General features: G+C 49.6%; 1 pseudogene; it reads right to left on the reverse strand.

The window, feature by feature from the left end:
• LOC147112407 (sialin-like) overlaps nt 1-14,701 on the reverse strand; it is a 69,082-nt pseudogene that overhangs the window by 24,297 nt on the left and 30,084 nt on the right.

The raw sequence follows: 14,701 nt of genomic DNA on the forward strand, positions 1-14,701 counted from the left end.
ATCCTCGGTGATTTCAACCTCGATCTCAATTCATCATGCTCTCTCTCCTCTGAGTTCACTAGCCTCCTATCCTCCCTTAATCTCTCCCTCCATGTAAACTCCCCAACCCATATTCACGGCCACCCCCTTGATCTTGCCATCTCTCGTGGCCTCGCTACTCCCATCGTGCCAATCGCAGATAAGGCCATCTCTGACCACTTCCTCGTATCGCTCTCCACCCACATCCCCCTTCCACCACCAACCCCCCAACCCTACTTCCTTCTGTGTCCACCCCAGGAAAAAACTCTCTCCCAACTCTCTTACAACTGCACTTATGAAATCCCAAGTGTCCAGCCTTTGGCCCTCCATTCACCATGACATTTCTGCAGCTACCGATCTGCTCAACCACACTCTCACCACCACCTTTGATGCCCTAGTCCCTATTGAAACAATTACTCTCTTTCGCACTGGCCGTTCCCCCTGGTACGGCCCTCATCTTCGCTCCCTTAAGTCCAAGGGACGCAGACTTGAACGAATATGGCAGACAACTGGTTTAGCCATTCACCGCCAGATCTGGCTGGACCACAGAAAGCATTATCGGGTCTAGCTCTCGTCGACCAAAATTGCTCACTATTCCAGAATCATACTCGAATGCAAAGATAAACCCGGCTTCTTAGACCCCTCTCCTCTGTCTCCTCCACCCTCACCTCCGACAACATGTGTGAGGAGCTCATAGACTTCTTTGTCTCTAAGATTGAGACCATCCGTTCAGCTGCCTCTGCCACTTCCCTTCCTTCCGCTAGCCCACTGGGCCAAACTTCATCTGAGGTTCCCCCCTGCCCTAGCCCTGAACTCACATCTTTCTCCAGTTTCTCTCTGATCGCCCCTCATGACCTCTCCACGCTCATCTTGTCCATGAGACCCACTTCCTGCTCCCTTGACCTTATTCCCACCAATCTGCTGACCACCCAACTTTCTTTCCTGGCTCCCATGTTAGCTGACATTGTTAATGGTTCTCTCTCCTCAGGTACTGCCCCCCTCTCCCTCAAATCTGCCATAATCACCCCTCTCCTCAAAAAAACAACCCTTGACCCCTCCGTCCTTGCAAACTACCATCCCATCTCCAACCTCCCTTTCCTCTACAAAGTCCTTGAACGTGTTGTCGCCTCCCAAATACATGCCCATCTTTCCCGCAACTCCATGTTTGAATCCCTCCAATCAGGTTTCTGCCCTTGCCACAGTACTGAAACAGCTCTCATCAAAGTCACAAATGAGATCCTTTGTGACTGTGACAAAGGAAAACTATCCCTCCTCGTCCTTCTTGACTTGTCTGCAGCCTTTGACATGGTTGACCACTCCATCCTTCTCCAACGCCTCTCCACCATCGTCCAGCTGGGTTGGACTGCACTCGCCTGGTTCCATTCCTATCTATTTAATCGTAGCCAGAGAATCACCAGCAATGGCTTCTCTTCCCGCTCCCACATCATTACCTCTGGTATTCTTGGCCCCCTCCTATTTCTCATCTACATGTTGCTCCTTGGCGACATCATCCGAAAACACAGCGTCAGTTTCCACATGTACGCTGACGACACCCAGCTCTACCTCACTACCACTTCTACGGTCTCTAAATTGTCAGACTGCTTGTCCGACATCCAGTTCTGGATTAGCAGAAATTTTCTCCAATTAAATATTGGGAAGACCAAAGCCATTGTTTTCAGTCCCCACCACAAACTCCGTTCCCTAGCCACTGACTCCATCCCTCTCCCTAACATCTGTCTGAGGTTGAACCACACTGTTCGCAACCTTGGTGTCATATTTGACCCTGAAATGAGCTTCTGCCCACATATCCGCAGCTTAACTAGGACCACCTATTTCCACCTCCGTAACATTACCCATCTCCGCCCTTGCCTCAGCTCATCCACTGCTGAAACCCTCATCCATGTCTTTGTTACCACTAGACTTGACTATTCCAACACACTCCTGGCTGGCCTCCCACATTCTACCCTACGTAAACTTGAGGTCATCCAAAACTCGGCTGCCCGTGTCCTAACTCGCACCAAGTCCCATTCACCCATCACCCCTGTGCTCGCTGGCCTACTTTGACTCCCTGTTAAACAACGCCTCAATTTCAAAATTCTCATCCTTGTTTTCAAATCCCTCCAGCACAGTCTCCTCCAGTGCAGTAAGGTTGCACAGACGTGCTTGTCCTCTGCCTGTCTGCTGCTGCTCACGCCAGTTGTGAGCCACCTTCGCCTTCAAGAGAAAGGGAAGTGTGTCAGTGAGTGTGGTGCACTGTTTTTACATGATGTGCCTGTCATTGAATAGCTGACGTTGTGTGCAAGGTGTGAGAAGTGGGTGTGAGGCTTGCATCAGTCGTAAGTGTGTGAGGGTGAGGTGAAGCTATGATTATGAGGTATGAATCATAATTGCTAGAGATTGTTGGTAGGTGAGTGATGGGGGTGTGGTGCATTGATCAGTGTGTGAGGCTGTTGGTGCAGTTGGTGGGATATGGCTTTTGAAGATGTAATCACTCACCTTGACCACTCTTGTGAGATAATTAAACTTCTTGTAGCACTGGATCTAGGTCCTGGGGGAAACACACATGGCACTGACAGCTTGCACTATCTCTCACCACTGCCTTCTGACTTACTGTCTGGAAGGCCTCCTTCCCCACCCGCTGCGGGTAGAGGACCTGTCTTCTATATACTCCCTGGACCAAGGCCTCCAGTGCTGCATCTGAGAAGCGAGGTGCCTTTTCTCTCCCCTGTGAGATTGCTGCAGCTGCAGTGACAATGACGTGCTTCCACAACAAAGCACATTCCCTTTAAGAAGTACAGAGAGCTTTTCACTCTGCCGGCAAACTTTAATTGGATAGAAGACTGCACCCGATATTGCTCCCCCCGTTGAGCGCTAAGCCATCAAGCAGCGCATTTAGTACTGGGCTCAGCGCTGCAATCATAGTAATGAGCAGGCAGCACGAATTTTGTGTGCTGCCTGCACTACTTTCATCGGGCACGGGTAGCTCGCGCATCGCGATCCCCGCACGCATTTTCAGGCCTAATTCAATTTCATCCTCCTAGTGTATAGTGAATGTGCTTAACAGTGGTGAGGATCTTGTTTAATTCCAGTACAGCATTGAATGCAATCTAGGTTAATTGTTAGAGTTAGGCTTTACCAAGAAGGCGCAGGTCATAAGGGCTGGAGCTGCTTGTAGGAACTTTCAGGCCATTTGAGCAAGTAAATAATATTGAAAAGCCTGAGCTGTAACAATAATATCGTGTTCAGTTTTCACCATTCGTGAATTTTCTCACTTCAGTTCTAATGTGAGAAGAAATTATAGAATGAGAATAAACCCTTCAACAATCTTCACCATTCCAGCTACAACTAGCACATCTTTGGACTCGTCCTTATTTATTTAATCTCCAGAGTGAAGTAAATAACCACAAGCAAGTAAATAACCAAGAGCAGAAACGTCTGATGTCTGTGATCAAGTTCCTCATGGTGCCGACAGGAAGCATGTGCGGAGGTGGTAATCCAGAGCTTTACTGGTGTGCTGAGTCAGGAACAAAGGATGACAGTGTGTACTTCCCCACCCACTCCAACTATTCCCCACCTTTATTAAACCGTTATACCTGCCTTTTATGTTAGAAATATAGGGCTAAAAATTGAGTAGCACCCCATCTGGGACACTAACTTCGCCGGGGTGCTACTTTTAGCGCCCCAGCGCCGGAAATTGAGTGGTTGCGCCCCAAGTGGGAAGCGGGTTGCTACTGGAAGTGTCCCACATCCCTCTTAGGGCATTGCAAGTCAATATCACGATGCTATGTGCCGCGGTATTGCAGGCCTTCCTCCCCTTTTTAAAGGGGAGGGGCCTTGCGCAGCGGGACCTGGGGCCCAGCTGGGCCCCCGGGGATTGGAAGTGCCAGCAAAATAGCCGGGCTCTTGGAGCGCAGCCGGCACTCCGTGGGGGGGGTGGGGGGGGGGGCGTTCAGGAGGCTGGAGACGGGAGCGCAGGCAGGTGCTGGCAGGTGGCCAGCAACAAAAATGGCTGCCCCGCACCTCGCCTTTAAATAGCGCCTCCCCAGCCACAGGTAGGCCCCCTGACCCCGTCGGACATAGCGTCCGGCAGTAAGTCAGGGGGCGCTCCCGAAGATCGCGGCCGGGGCGCGAGCGGGGCGCTGTGCACGGCGATGATGTCATCGCCGGAGGCGCAGCGCCGCGGGACACTACTGGTTAGTGCCGCCACTAACCTCCTGCTGAATTTCACAGGAGGCGTGGGCGGCACTGCGCCCGGGTGCTAGTTGCTTTGTGCCCCGTTAGCGCCCTCTTAGGGCGCTAACAGGAGGCGCAAAGCAACCCAATTTTTACCCCATAATCTAGCTGCCTTACCATGTTCCAGTGGCAGTGGTGAAGACCCACTTTTCGCATTCACCGGTTCTGCTTCTGCCTGGAGCAACAGAACCAGTACACACCATCAGGCAACACAGAAGGAGGCCAATGTAGGCCAGTTTAGAATTAAAAAGGCAGTGCCACTGGAAGCTGTAAGACGCTCTTCAGTGGCAACACTGTTGGACGGAGTATCAATCAGGAAATAGTTGAGGCTTGTAATAAGGGAACATCTATAATTATGGGGGATTTTAACTATCATATTAATTGGACAAATCAAATTGGGCAGGGCTGCCTTGAGGATGAGTTCATTGAGTGTATTAGGGATGGGTTTCTTGAGCAGTATGTAACTGAACAGACCAGGGGGCAAGCAACCTTAGATCTGGTCCTGTGTAACGAGACAGGATTCATTAAAAATGTCCTAGTAAAGGATCCCCTTGGAATGAGTGACCATAACATGGTTGAATTCCATATTCAATTAGAGGGTGAGAAGGTTGGATCTCAAACAAGCGTGCTAAGCTTGAATAAAGGCGACTATGAAGATATGAGAGCGGAATTGAGTAGAGTGGATTGGGAAAATAGATTAAAGGGTAAGATGATACATGATCAGTGGTGTACATTTAAGGAGTTATTTTACAACTTCCAAAAAATATATATTCCACTGAGAAGAAAAGGGTATAAAAGAAAAGACAGCCATCCGTGGCTAAGTAAAGAAATTAAGGATAGTATTCGACTAAAAACAAGGGCATATAAGGTAGCCAAATCTAGTGGGAGGATAGAGGATTGGGAAAACTTTAAAAGACAGCAAAAAATAACAAAAAGATTGATTAAGAAAGGGAAGATAGATTATGAAAGTAAATTAACAAAAAATATAAAAACAGATAGTAAGAGTTTTTATAGTTATATAAAAAGAAAAAGGGTGGCTAAAGTAAATGTTGGTCCTGTAGAGGATGAGACCAGGAAATTAATGGTGGGAAATATGGAGATGGCAAAAACACTGAATGAATATTTTACATCAGTCTTTACAGTAGAAGACACTAAGAATATCCCAACACTGGACAAACAGGGGGCTAAAGGGGGGGAGGAGCTAAACACAATCAAAATCACTAAGGAAGTGGTACTCGGTAAAATAATGGGACTCAAGGCGGATAAATCACCTGGACCTGATGGCTTACATCCTAGGGTCTTGAGGGAAGTGGCGGTAGGGATTGTGGATGCATTGGTAGTAATTTTCCAAAACTCCCTGGACTCGGCAATGGTCCCGGCAGACTGGAAAACTGCTAATGTAACGCCCTTATTTAAAAAGGGCAGTAGACAGAAGGCTGGAAACTATAGACCGGTTAGCCTAACATCTGTGGTAGGTAAAATTTTGGAGTCCATTATTAAGGAGACAGTAACAGGACATTTGGATAATCATAATTTAATAGGACAAAGTCAGCATGGTTTTATGAAGGGGAAGTCATGTTTGACAAATTTGCTGGAGTTCTTTGAGGAAGTAACATATAGGGTGGATAAAGGGGAACCAGTGGACGTAGTGTATTTAGACTTCCAAAAGGCATTTGACAAGGTGCCACACAAAAGATTATTGCTTAAGATAAAAAATCACGGGATTGGGGGTAATATTCTGGCATGGATAGAGGATTGGCTATCTAACAGAAGGCACAGAGTTGGGATAAATGGTTCATTCTCAGACTGGCAATCAGTAACTAGTGGTGTTCCGCAGGGGTCAGTGCTGGGTCCCCAACTCTTTACAATCTATATTAACGATTTGGAGGAGGGGACCGAGTGTAACATATCAAAGTTTGCAGATGATACTAAGATGGGGGGGAAAGTAGTGAGTGAGGAGGACATAAAAAACCTTCAAGGGAACATAGTGTGGTAAACCACGTTCACTATCGTTAGCACTGTTCACCACTGTTCGTTATAACTGTATCACTGACCACTATTGTATCACGGTACGAGGTCGCCTCTTGCCACACTGCTATACCTGGGATGACCACTGCCGACTCCGCCTTGGCTCCACCCACCAGGCCAGGTATAAAGGTGAGCGACTGGCTGGTATTCCTCCTGCTTGGATCGGATCACCCACGAGAGTGGGCTGTTATTTAGTCAATAAAAACCTTTAGTCACCTTCGTAACTCTTCGCCTTTTATTGGAGGAATTGATAGGTATATCAATTTTATTGACTAAATTTAATGATGTCCGACAACGAGTCACAACCGGCGGAGGAGCCACCAGCGCAGCTCCCAGGAGCACAGCCACACCAGCCAGCTTGGCTGCGAGCCCTCAGACCGCCGTACCTGGACCTGAACCCACGAGCAGCAAACTCAGCCGCAGACTTTAAACACTGGCTGGTCTGCTTCGAATCATACCTGAGAGAATCCAGCGTCCCTCAGGCATCCAAACTAAGTGTCCTGCAGGCACAACTGAGCCCGAGAGTATACACTCTCATCGAGGACATGACTACCTACGAGACCGCCATCAACCTGCTGAAACAGAAGTACCGGACCCCGGTAAACTACATGTACGCTAGGCACCTCCTAAGATCACGGCCGCAACAGCCAGGAGAATCAGTAGCCGAATTCTCACAGGCGCTATATGCACTCGCCAGGAACTGTGACTTTAAATCGGTGTCGGCAGCCGAAAATACTGAAGATAATATCCGCGACGCATTCCTGAAAGGCCTACGGTCCGAGTACTCACGGCAAAGACTGCTGGAAGCTAAAGACCTCAGCATGGAAAAAGCTGAAGCCCTCGCTATCTCCCTGGAAGTGGCCCACCAAGATCAGGAAGCATTCACCAGGTACTGCTCGCGACCCTGGGACTCGGGCCCGACCCCTACCACAGCACCCTTCCCAGCGCCGCCCCCGGGACCTACCTCTGCGTCGGCGTCCCGGACCCGACCGGCCCCGCCACCCCCGGCACCGGCCCCGACATCGGGCATCCGCGATCGGGCCGCCGGCTGTTTTTTTTGTGGCCAGGAGAAGCACCCGAGGTCGCGCTGCCCAGCCAAGAACTCCATATGTAGAACCTGCCTGAAGAAAGGCCACTTCTCCAAGGCCTGCAGGAGCGGATCCTCAGAGGCCAGCAGTGCCGCATGCGAACTATGGGGGCGGCCATCTTCGTTTAGGGCAACTGAGGCCAGCATCCCCACACATGAGTCATGGGGGCGGCCATCTTTGTTTAGGGCAACTGAGGCCAGCATCCCCACACATGAGTCATGGGGGCGGCCATCTTTGATTAAGGCAACCGACCCCAATAGTGCCTCATGGGGCCCTACCTCGTGGGAGACGCCATTTTACTCACCACGCCCGACCGCCTCGCCCGCAGATGACAACGACTCGCTCAGCTACACACTAGCTTCCGTCACCCTGGACCAAGCCCGCCCGCACCATCTGTCCAAGTCAATGATGGACATCAAAGTGAACGGCCACGCCACGACCTGCCTGTTCGACAGCGGAAGCACGGAGAGCTTCATCCACCCAGACACGGTGAGCCACTACTCCCTCTCTGTCCTACCAACGCGCAGCCGAATCTCGATGGCATCGAGGTCCCACGCCACGGACATCAGCGGCTACTGTGTCGTGACCCTGTCGGTTAAGGGCACGGAGTATAAAAACTTTAAACTCCTCGTCCTCCCCCATCTCTGCGCTGCCGTCCTACTAGGGCTGGACTTCCAATCCCACCTCCAAAGCGTAACCCTAGCATACGGTGGACCCCTCCCCCCACTCACAGTCAACAACCAGCAAACGTTAAACCGCCCACCGCGTAACACCTGCAGCCTCTCCACCCTCAAGGTCCCGCCACCCTCTCTGTTTGCTAACCTTACCCCTGACTGCAAACCCGTCGCTACCAAAAGCAGGCGGTATAGCGCCGGGGACAGAGCCTTCATTAGCTCTGAGGTGCGGCGCCTCCTGAAAGAGGGCATTATCGAGGGGAGCAGCAGCCCCTGGCGTGCCCAGGTCGTAGTCGTAAAGACCGGCGATAAAAACCGCCTGGTCATCGACTACAGCCAGACCATAAACAGATATACCCAGCTGGACGCATACCCCCTCCCCCGCATATCTGACATGGTCAATCAGATTGCACAGTATAAAGTATTCTCGACCATCGACCTGAAGTCGGCCTACCACCAACTCCCTATCCACCCTGAGGACCGCCAGTATACCGCCTTCGAGGCGAATGGGCGCCTATACCACTTCCTTAGGGTCCCCTTCGGTGTCACTAATGGGGTCTCGGTCTTCCAAAGGGAGATGGACCAGATGGTTGACCAGAACGAACTGCAGGCTACATTCCCCTACCTAGATAACGTCACTATCTGCGGCCGCGACCAGCAGGAACATGACGCGAATCTGGAGAAATTCCTCCGTACGGCCCAACGGCTGAACCTCACCTACAATAAGGAGAAATGCGTGTTTAACACCACGCGCCTTGCCATCCTCGGCTGCGTAGTGGAGAACGGAATCATCGGCCCCGACCCAGAAAGAATGCGCCCCCTCATGGAGCTACCCCTCCCCCACTGCCCTAAAGCACTTAGGAGAACCCTGGGGCTTTTCGCCTACTATGCCCAATGGGTACCCAATTACGCGGACAAAGCCAGACCCCTCCTGAAAGCCACTTCCTTCCCCCTCACGGAGGAGGCGTGCGCGGCCTTCTCCCTCATTAAGGGAGACATAGCCAAGGCCACGATGCACGCAGTGGACGAGTCCATCCCCTTTCAGGTGGAGAGCGACGCCTCCGACTTCGCCTTAGCCGCCACCCTAAACCAGGAGGGGAGGCCAGTGGCCTTCTTCTCAAGGACCCTACAGGGCCCCGAGATCCGACATTCGTCGGTCGAGAAAGAGGCCCAGGCGATCGTGGAGGCAGTACGGCGCTGGAGGCACTACCTGGCAGGCAAACGATTTACCCTCCTCACCGACCAGCGTTCGGTGGCTTTCATGTTTAATAACAAGCTGAAGGGCAAAATCAAGAATGACAAGATTTTGAGATGGAGAATCGAGCTCTCCACCTACGATTATGAGATCTTGTACCGGCCAGGCAAGCTGAATGAATCCCCTGATGCCCTTTCACGAATGACATGCGCCAGCGCGCATATCGATAGGCTTCAGACCCTCCACGACCAGCTCTGCCACCCCGGAGTCACCAGACTCTACCATTTCATTAAGGCCCGCAACCTGACCTACTCCATCGAGGAGGTCAGGACCATGACCAGGAACTGCCAGACCTGTGCGGAGTGCAAACCGCACTTCTATAGGCCGGACCGAGCAAGCCTGATCAAGGCCACCCGCCCCTTCGAGCGCCTGAGCATCGACTTTAAGGGGCCCCTCCCGTCCTCTGACCGTAATGTGTACTTCCTCAACATCGTTGATGAGTACTCCCGTTTCCCCTTTGCCTTCCCCTGCCCCGACATGACCAGTAGCACGGTCATTAAGTGCCTGAATGCCCTCTTCGCCTTGTTCGGGTTCCCGAACTATATACACAGCGACCGGGGCTCCTCCTTCATGAGCGAGGAACTCCGGCAATTCCTCCTAGAGAGAGGTATTGCAGCAAGCAGGACCACCAGCTACAACCCCAGAGGTAACGGTCAGGTGGAAAGAGAGAACGCGACGGTATGGAAGGCCGTCCTCTTAGCCTTAAAGTCTAAGGGCCTCCCAACCTCCCGCTGGCAAGAAGTCCTCCCGACAGCGCTGCACTCCATCCGGTCATTACTTTGCACGGCCACTAACACCACCCCCCATGAACGAATGTTCGTTTTCCCCAGGAAGTCGACTACGGGAACCACTCTACCAACCTGGCTGACCGCCCCGGGGCCGGTCTGGCTGCGGAAACACGTGAGGACCCATAAAACGGACCCCCTGGTCGAGAGGGTGAACCTCCTGCACGCCAACCCCCAGTACGCCTACGTGGCGTACCCAGACGGGCGGGAGGACACTGTCTCCCTACGAGACCTCGCACCCTCAGCCGATCCGGAAACACCGCCACCACCCCCCCCAACCTCAGTCCAGGTAGACGGCATGCCGGAACCCCACGAGCCCTCGCCGACCACGCAAACACCAGCATCAACACCGGATAAGGCACCAGCACCGGATAAGGCAACACCACCGCTGCGGCGATCGGAGAGGCTTACGAAGCCTCCGGACAGACTGACCTACCAGAATTGGTAGTACACTTCACCCCGCCGGACTTAATTCTAAACAAGGGGTGAATGTGGTAAACCACGTTCACTATCGTTAGCACTGTTCACCACTGTTCGTTATAACTGTATCACTGACCACTATTGTATCACGGTACGAGGTCGCCTCTTGCCACACTGCTATACCTGGGATGACCACTGCCGACTCCGCCTTGGCTCCACCCACCAGGCCAGGTATAAAGGTGAGCGACTGGCTGGTATTCCTCCTGCTTGGATCGGATCACCCACGAGAGTGGGCTGTTATTTAGTCAATAAAAACCTTTAGTCACCTTCGTAACTCTTCGCCTTTTATTGGAGGAATTGATAGGTATATCACATAGGCAGGCTAAGTAAGTGGGCAGAGATTTGGCAGATGGAATACAATACTGGAAAGTGTGAGGTTATGCACTTTGGCAGGAAAAATCGTAGAGCAAGTTATTATCTTAATGGCAAGAAACTGGAAAGTACTGAAGTACAAAGGGATCTGGGGGTCCTGGTGCACGAAACTCAAAAGGTTAGTATGCAGGTGCAGCAAGTGATTAAGAAGGCCAATGGAATGTTGGCTTTCATTGCTAGGGGGATAGAATATAAAAATAGGGAGGTATTGCCTCAGTTGTACAAGGCATTGGTGAGACCGCACCTGGAATACTGCGTACAGTTTTGGTGTCCATACTTAAGAAAGGACATACTTGCTCTCGAGTCAGTACAAAGAAGGTTCACTCGGTTAATCCCAGGGATGAGGGGATGGACATATGAGGAGAGGTTGAGTAGATTGGGACTCTACTCATTGGAGTTCAGAAGAATGAGAGGCGATCTTATTGAAACATATAAGATTGTGAAGGGGTTGGATCGGGTGGATGCAGGGAAGATGTTCCCGATGATGAGTGAAACTAGAACTAGGGGGCATAGTCTTAGAATAAGGGGCTGCTCTTTCAAAACTGAGATGAGGAGGAACTACTTCACTCAGAGGGTGGTAGGTCCATGGAATATGTTGCCCCAAAAAACTGTAGAAGCTACATCATTACATAAATTTAAAACAGAAATAGACAGTTTCCTAGAAGTAAAGGGAATTAAGGGTTACGGGGAGCGGGCAGGAATTTGGACATGAGTCTAGGTTCGGATTGGTCATGGCCCTGTGGGTAGCGGAGCGGGCCCAGGGGCCGTGTAGCCTGATTCTGCTCCTATTTCGTGTGTCTAATTCTGTTAAGATGCAGGAGATGGTTCTGAGATAGTGGATTGGCAGTTAGGATCAGATCAGCCATGATCTTATTGAATGGCGGAGCAGGCTCGAGGGGCCGATTGGCCTACTCCTGCTCCTATTTCTTATGTTCTTATGTTCCTATGAGGTTGCTGGTACATGCAAGTGGAATTTATCTTGCTTATATGTCCTTTTTCAAGAAATTAATTGACCAGGTTTTCATTCATTGCTGGCATCCATATACAATGCTACAGTAACATTTAACCATTCATGGTTAATAAAAGAGGCATGGAAAGCCCTAGCATTCTAATTAAACACAACAGCAAACAGAAGATGATGTAAAGATAAGAGAACTGGGTGGGGGTTGGAGCACGGTGAGTGAGACACTGGCTTTTCACCTTTGGGACTGGTGTCCAAACCCAGCCCAGACTGATGGGATTGAAGTGTGTGCTGGCTGTAAGAGTGTACTGGCCATGCTAGACATGTTCCTATCTAGTTATCCAGCAAGTTAAACACTTATTCAAAAATAATTCTTCGTGAAGCCGGTTGCTGTTTTGAAGCTTTACTTGAACAAATTTGTGAAACTGTAAACAAAGACAAAGTATGTTTTGTACATAACTGAGTACTATACATTCGATATTACATAAGATATAAACATATTTACAACAGTAGAATAGACTAATTGGATAACTAACTAACATTTGGACTAACTTCTATAACTATCAAATATTAACCTTTTATAAACATAGTTTTATCAAAATATTACTCTGACAACGTTGCTATTATGCTAAGGAACAAAGATACTCACAGATATTGCGCTTGGCCTAACATATGAAATCAGATTACATTGGATTGTAAAACCCTTATGGAATCCTCCATTACTGCCATGTTCTTCCTGGAATTCTACTTCCTGTGTTACACAGGAAGAAAGGAACAAAGGTCAAATGACCTCACACAGGAAGAAAGATCAGATGACCTTTCCAGCATACAAACAGTTAACACAATAACCACCACCAGAGGGTGCTATCTGCACACATAAAATGTTCACTGCATGTAAAAAGTCCATTGGTCCAGAACAGAGTCCTTTGTGAAATGAGTTTGGACAGTCACACAAAATTAGCACTAACTGGCAATATCATTCATACAATGCTGGCAGTGTGGGAAAGGGGAAAATCCCACACTGCGCACTTTATTGAGATTGGGGCAGAGAAGAGGGAGCTTTGCTATGTATCATATTGAACTGGAGTGTTTGAAACTGCAAAAAAATCTTTCACAATTCCTTAGTTATTTTACAAAATATTGTGAACTTCAAGGTTACTTCAGTGTTTGATTGTTAGAGATCTGCCACTAATGCTAAGCACCAAAAGTACTGGGATGAAGTCCCGTTCACCCATCACCCCTGTTCTTGCTGACCTACATTGGCTCCCAGTTAAGCAACGTCTCGATTTTCAAATTCTCATCCTTGTTTTGAAATCCCTCCATGGCCTCGCCCCTCCCTATCTCTGTAATCTCCTCCAGCCCTACAACCCAATGAGATATCTGCGCTCCTCTAATTCTGACCTCTTGAGCATCCCTGATTTTAATTGCTCAACCATTGGCAGCCATGCCTTCAGCTGCCTAGGCCCTAAGCTCTGTAATTCCCTCCCTAAACCTCTCCACCTCTCTACCTCTCTTTCCTCCTTTAAGACGCTCCTTAAAAACTACCCCTTTGACCAATCTACCCTAATTTCTCCTTAAGTGGCTCTGTGTTAAACTTTGTTTAATAACACTCCTGTGAAGTGCCTTGGGATATTTTACTACGTTAAAGGTGCTATGTAAATATTTGTGGTTGTTTCTATGGTTCTGCCATCAATTAATTCTAAATAATCTACTCACCCTACAGGTTCATCATACCTATCAAGCAACAACCCTTACGGACTGAAGAGGTTGTGAATTTTCGGCTTTCCTTCAAATAATCTGCAATCTGTCCAGAGACATTTAGAAACAACCAAAGGCTCACGAATGGTACTGCGGATAAAATGCCATTCTGAATGGAAACAGTAAATCAAGTGTCAGAATGAAGGCAAAGTTACATCCAGTCCTGACTCAGCTCATTGAGGTATGTCATATTGCCATAACCCACATACCAGCATTCTTAGAGTATGTGTGTGGGACGGTAGAGTGGGTGTGGGGCAGCAGTGGGGATGGTACAGTGGAGGTGGTGCAGGTGTGTGGGGTGGTATAGTGGGTGTGGGGCAGGTGTGTGGGGTGGTATAGTGGGTGTGGGGCAGGAGTGTGGGATGGTATAGTGGAGGTGGGCAGGAGTGTGGGACATTTTAGTTGGTTTGGGGCAGGAGTGTGGGACGGTATAGGCTGGGTGTGGAAGGACTGTGTTATGGTATAGGCTGGGTGTGGAAGGAGTTTGGTACGGTATAGTGGGGGTAGGAGTGTGGGACCGAATTGGAGAAGCGCAGAGATCTCTGAGGGTTGTAGGGCTGGAGGAGGTTACTAGAGATAGGGAGGGGTGGGGTGGGAGGGAGGCAGCCCTTTGACTCATCTCTGGTGGTACAATTTCTTCAACAGTTGGAAAAACAGAAATCAAAGTGGTGAATGCAACTTCGCTTATATAAGCCTTGGAAGGTGTGCCAGAATTGACACGTGTCATGTGGTGACATGAGGAAAAAATGTTTAAGTAGCAAGTTGTTGTGATCTGGAATACGGTGTAAGCAAATTCAATAATCAGTTTCAAAAGGGAATTAGATATATACTTGAAAAGGAGAAATTTCCAGGGCTATGGGGAAAGAGTAGGGGAGTGGGACTAATTGGATAGCTCTTTCATAGAGCCAGTACAGGCATGATAGGCCGAATTGCCTCCTTCGCTGCTCTTTCAATCTATGACTCGATGTGGTGGTCTGCCCGATTCCCAGTGCGAGCGGGAGGGCTGCCGATCAGTCAACAGGAAATGAGGCACAGGTGTTAAAATTTGG

The sequence above is a fragment of the Somniosus microcephalus genome, chromosome 9, assembly GCF_052327205.1.
Source record: "Somniosus microcephalus isolate GS21.2 chromosome 9, FLI_Smic_1.0, whole genome shotgun sequence".
In the NCBI taxonomy this organism is placed as follows: Eukaryota; Metazoa; Chordata; class Chondrichthyes; order Squaliformes; family Somniosidae; genus Somniosus; species Somniosus microcephalus.